The 6,000-nt window shown below is 44.2% G+C and overlaps 1 protein-coding gene across 1 annotated transcript in view; it reads right to left on the reverse strand.

Annotated features, from left to right (window-relative positions):
* The window catches only part of VWA8 (von Willebrand factor A domain containing 8), a 184,539-nt gene extending 182,276 nt beyond the window's left edge, over nt 1-2,263 (reverse strand). Inside the window, exon 1 of the mRNA XM_021530815.3 lies at nt 2,144-2,263. The gene's annotated coding sequence lies outside the window, so the exon portion shown is untranslated. The remainder of the gene's footprint in view (nt 1-2,143) is intronic.
* Nucleotides 2,264-6,000: the final 3,737 nt, after the last annotated feature.

A 6,000-nucleotide genomic window follows, 5' to 3' on the forward strand; every position in this document is an offset into this window, starting at 1 on the left:
TGGGAACCACTACAAAGAGTGTGATGTCTCAGGTGTCAGGAGGGCCAATATCCCTAAAAGTATCTACAAGATTCTCTAGTGCTTTGAGACTTAAATATTTCTACCAAAACTCCTACCATCATTGATTGTAACTGTGAATACTCCTACTATTTACATATATACAGAATGTATTCACAAATATCACTGACTTAAACTCAGTTGCATTCCACAGCACATTTAAAGTGATGAAATATTTTTAGCAATGATGCATTTGCTACCACTTTACGCTGCTAAATTTCTTTTTCTTCTTAAGGTTACTCGTCCCAACAAAGGGCTGAAAAGTGCTGAGCTACCTTCTTCAGATGCTTGTTCTACTTGACTCACTTCATTGTTAACTTGTTTTCATTCACGCTACTCTGTTTGATGCTTAATAGAATGCACAGAATCACAAGGTTGGAAGAGACCTTCAAGATCACGGAGTCCAACCCATGCCCAAATACCTCAACTAAACCATGGCAACGAGTGCCACATCCAGTCTTTTTTTAAACACATCCAGGGATGGTCACTGCAACACCTCCAAAGGCAGGCCATTCCAGTACTTTATCACTCTTTCTGTGAAATTTTTTTTCCAAATATTCAATCTATATTTCCCTTGACACAGCTTGAGACTCTGTCCTCTAGTTCAGTCAGTTGCTGCTTGGAGAAAGAGACCAACCCCTACCTGACTACAGCCACCTTGCAGGGAGTTGTAGAGAGTGATAAGGTCACCCCTGAGTCTCCTTTTCTCCAGGCTAAACAAACCCAGCTAGTCTTTTATATACAAATAACTCTTAAATATACAAATAACTCTAGTCTTTTCAGTACTTTTCACAAATAAGATATTATCTATTCACAAATTCTTGAAGGAATTTTATGGCTATTGATCTCCCAATTACTTCCTTCTTGAGTAAATTTTCAGAAACTAAACAAATAAATAAATTGGTTAACTAATAAAAATATTTAAAAATATTAAAATGGTGATAAATGGGATTAAAGGAGTGCAATTAAGAGCTTGAGCAAGTACTCCCCATCAGCACTACCTGCAGATCACTACTCATCACTCACTCTGTACTTAGGAGCTTTGTTGCTTTGGCATTCATCCTGAGAAGTGTAAGTTACCACAGGCATATGTCACCCTTCCCCGACACCACTTCTGCTCTGCACAAGACCATCACCTGTCTCAAAGGTCACCAGAGGATATTCCAGGGCAGTTCAGGTCATCCTTCATGACATCTGCAGGCTCAAGGTCAACCCTCTATCTCATTACCATATGCTGCCGGCACAGAACACTGTCTGAACACGCACCAGCCCTGGCAGCCCGACACGAACACTGAGGCTCTGCCCCAGCCAAAAGAGGAAGCCATGTGATGCAGGAACAGAAAGCATGGCGAGATGTGACAGACGTTCTGCAGAGCAGGGTGGTTCTCACAGGCTGACCCCTGCCTCACTGTGGCTGAAGAGCTTTGACCAGGAGCTATCACAAGCCACAGTATGTGTCTCTGCAAGCCAGTGACTGATCTCTGCCCTTTCCCCTCATGCCAGGTTGGAAAAGACCTCTGAGATCATTGAGTCCAACCTATGACCAAACACCACCATGTCAACCAGATCGTAGCACCCAGTGCCACCTGCAGTCGTTCCTTAAACACCTCCAGGGACGGCGACTCCACCACGTCCCTGGGAAGTCCATTACAATACTTAATCACCGCTCCTGTGAAGAAATCCTTCCTCAAGTCCAACCTAAATCACCCTTGGTGCAGCTTGAGGCTATGCCCTCTCATCCTGTCAGCTGTTACCTGGGAGAGCAACCCCCACCTGGCTACACCCTCCTTTCAGGAAGTTTTAGAGAAGAGATGAGGTCCCCCCGAGCCTCCTTTTCTCCAGGCCAAACAACCCCAGCGCCTCCATGGGACCTGCACTCCAGACTTTTCGCCAGCTCCCCTGCCCCGCTCCGGAGCCCCCGCACTCGCGGACACGGACACACAGGGCGGCAGCGCAGCCTGGACAAGCCGCGGCCCGCGGGGCGGTGGGTGCTGCCGGCCTGGCCTCCCCGCTCCCCGCGGCGCGGCGGCAGCGCCGGGGCTGCTGCAGGCAGCGGGGCCGAGACACCGGGGCCGAGGTGGGTTACCTGAGCTGCGCAGCGCCCTGACCTCGGAGCGGCCGCACTGCACCGCGGCCGCGCCGCCGCCCACCACCTGCCGCAGGAGCAGGCGGACCCTGCGCGCAGCGGGACCCCCGGGCCCGCCGCCCAGGCACAGCACCCGCGACGGCATGGAGAGCGCGGGGAGACGGGCACGGCCGGGGCAGGGAGGCGGGCACGGCCCGGGCAGGGAGGCGGGCACGGCCGGGGCAGGCAGAGCGGCACCGCCGCGGCCGGCCGAGCGCGGGGGACGGGAGGCGCAGCCGCACAAAGTCCCGCCGGAAACCGGGGCCGGGCGGGCGCGGGCCGGGAGCTGCTGGAGCGGCCCCTCGGGAGAGTGCGGGGTCAGCCGCCAGGACAGCGTGGGTTTTTTGTTTTGTTTTGTTTTTATCAGAGGGGGCTGAATCCACAGCTGGAAACGTTTGAAAGAACCCGGAGAGCAGGCGCGGGCAGCGGCCGCCGAGGTGGATTCGAGCGCCGAAGGTTTTCCACCTCTGGTCTCTCACGGCTCTCCTGCCCCGCTGCCGCCCCTCGCCTGCGTTCTCGGGATCCAGGCATTTCGTAGTTCAGGAGGAATTTGAGTTACTCCGGAGTGACGTTTGGCTTAGATGTGAGATTTTTGTAAAAGGTCACGTTGCAGAAATAGACTTCAAAACGGACTTATTCCAGTTAAAGGTAATGCTCTTGGATCTAAGTAAAAGCACAGGAGTAAATTTTAGAATAATTTGTGGAAGGCTGAAGCTTTCACGATAACTAAGCCTAATTCCAAGGAAAATCCAGTTGAGACTTGGATCTCGGCACCTGTAGAAAGACGGTGAGAGACCTTTGTGGAAGTAGAAGCCAGAGTGAAGCCACCACCTTTATCAGCTGTACTTCAGGTTTTGGCTTTCTCAGCCGGGAGAGTTTTGCTCCCGTAAACCTCCCATTTCCTGCATGTTTCAAGCACTGAATAATTATCCCAAAGGAAAGTCATTAAAGTGGGAGCTAAGCATCAGTTGAAACATAAACAACCTAGACTTCTAAGCCCCCACAAGATATTATGAACAAGGAATTTTGGTCTCATCCTAGACGTTTCTGCAGCTCAGTGTTAGGTACATTAAACACAAGAGCTGAAATTTCACGATCTTTAGCATTTTCTGTTGGCTAGGGTATCGGTTAGGTATAATTTATATTCTTAGTACCTAATATAGGTCTGTGAATCTGTTTTCTGGGTCTAAGGCAGGATAAACTAAATTGAAATATCCTTTTATGGATATTGCCCTAATTTCTTGTAAGCTGGAAATCACAAATGCTGGCGGCTAAAGATAGGCTAAGTAGCAAGAAGGTCTGTTGGAACAGACTAGAAGGCCAGTGAGGCAAAATCACAATGGAATGGTTTATGAATATATCTTAGCAATCTGGGATATTAAATTCAAAGACTACATTTTTCTTGTTATATGAAAAAGAATAAATAGTGACAGATACGCAAGCAATTAAGTGCATAACCTGAATGCTGAATAGATTTATGCTATGCTGAAAATAAGGAGACATTTCAGTTTTGTACAGATTCACAGTGTTTTCACAGTAATTTCACACTAAGTGCTTTAATTTTCAGCCCTTTCTGAGTCATGTATCTATAAAATGTTTTGCTTTTTAAAGCATTGTCTTAAAATTCTGAATTAATCAACTTTGCCAAAACTTTACATTCAGCCTGGAGTTCAGCCTCTCAACTTTCCATCTGCAGCAAGAGAAAACTATACTTACCGATTTTCAAACTGTTGCTATGAAAGATATAACGGAAACATTGTTATCTCTGTGCATAATTATGGATATGGTAATTTTGTTTCATGTATCCATGTATACACAAACACTTAGATGCACAACTTGAATGTTGCACTGTTTTTAGGCCACTCAGTCCTGACAGCACTCAAAATTTAATGTAATAGTGTGAATGCATAGAATCAAGCTTTTTCTTGTATACATGTGACATTTTTATCTGGCTGTACAATATTAACATTATTGCTTGAGTATGGCATCTGCCTCACTTGCTAATCATAAGTGATGCATACAGGCTTTACATATCTGGTACTTGCTCAATCCCCTCTGTGGAAAGCGTGATTCTGTCAGTGGTTCAGTGCTGTCATGAAGTGGAAGGATTTAGCAGTCTGCATCTGGTGTGTTTGTGAAGGCTTTCAGCAAGATTTACAGCACCGGCAACAAACAGCAATTTCATATTTTCATTCCCTGACTTAACAGCACTCTTATGTGGAATTTCAAGTTTCTTAACAAAAATACTTTTCCTTCGATTAAACAGAAAAGAGCTCACTCCAAAGAGTGCAAGCTCTAAAAGCATCCCTCTGAGTTGACAGTTTGCAGACTCTTCTCTCTAGTAGCTGTCAAGCACTTTGCTGGGTAGGTCTAGCTGCAAAACACAGGTGCAGACTATAAAGAACAATGCATCATCTCTGCCTAGTTATAGTCAGTGCTACACCAGAAGACAGAAGCTGAGATGAAATCCTGGCTTCATCTAAACTTCTTAGGAAATCTCCCACTAAATGCACTGAGGCCTGAATTTTACTGAAATGGTCTGGCTGGACTACAGTAATAGGAGTAAGTCAGTCTTTATTTGCTGTTAAAGCTTTGTCTAGAGGGTGGGTCTAACATTAAACTCCTTTGAAACTATGTCCAGAGAATGTGAATAAACAAAAAAGAATCTTATAGTCTTTTAGAATTCATATAATTCCTTAGTTGTGTGGATTCCATCTAGTGATACTAACAGAAAAGTCAACCCATTAGTGGATGTAGGCCTTCCTTACCCTTGATTTTCCTAAGATTAAGAGGATACTTCTGCATCATTTCAGTTAGGCAAAATCAGTTTCCTTGGATTAAAACTTTAGAGTTGTTTTCCCAAATTAGCTGTAGGTGCCTTAAATAGTAAATGTAGAGAGAGCCAGACTTACTGTGTATCAATTTTGAACAAATATAACTATTATATCCATGGAACCACTCTAATTCACTATAGTAAGTCAGCACTAGAAGGTGCTTCTCTTTTATGAAATTGGTTTGTAACAATATAAATCAATATAAATCAAATAAAAATGGAAATGCACACCTGTTTCTTTGTTGGCTTGAATCCTACATTTGTCCCCTTGTTTAATCCAAGTTGATATAAAAAAATAAATGGATCCACCAATAAGATATGAAGGTTCTAATGTAAAGTGTCTTATCTCCTAGTTCTGCTAAATTGACTTTCATTCATTATGGCTTTCTCTGTATCCAGTGGTTGCTAGAATATCCAACTCTTTGCTCTGCACTCTTATAAGAAAAGCAAGAGTCAGTGCTATAATTTGTTCTACAAACGGTGTTGATGATAGATTTTCATTTTCTACCCCAGAATGTGTAATTACTACCTTTCTTGTTGAGTGTTGAAAGATTCCTGCTATCTGTTTGTATGGCAACTTCCTTCAAGAAATTAAAACTCAGTCTATTAAAATCTACTCCTTTAGTTTTCTTGGTATCTGTTCAGACCCCTCTGTCTCTGAGTTTTTCTGTGCTGTTTGCACTGTTACACTGAACTAAAACAGTGAGTAAGGATAAAGTTGTTATTGATTTTCGTAAGAAATAATGACATTGAGGTAAGGAGGTTCTTGCCACCTGATTGCTGAGTGGAAGCTTGACCTAATGGCCTCCAACTACTTGGAAGTACGTTTCTTGAAGATCAGTATTACTGCCATAAAGTCTGTATTTTTTTTTTTTTTTTAAGGAGCACAGAAGGTAAGAGAAGTGAGAACTCTGCTGAATGGTAGCGCACACTTGAATATATGTTATGGTATAAATGCTTTGAGAGTATAAAGGCCATGAGTGAT

Source organism: Lonchura striata, chromosome 2 (assembly GCF_046129695.1).
Source record: "Lonchura striata isolate bLonStr1 chromosome 2, bLonStr1.mat, whole genome shotgun sequence".
NCBI lineage: Eukaryota > Metazoa > Chordata > Aves > Passeriformes > Estrildidae > Lonchura > Lonchura striata.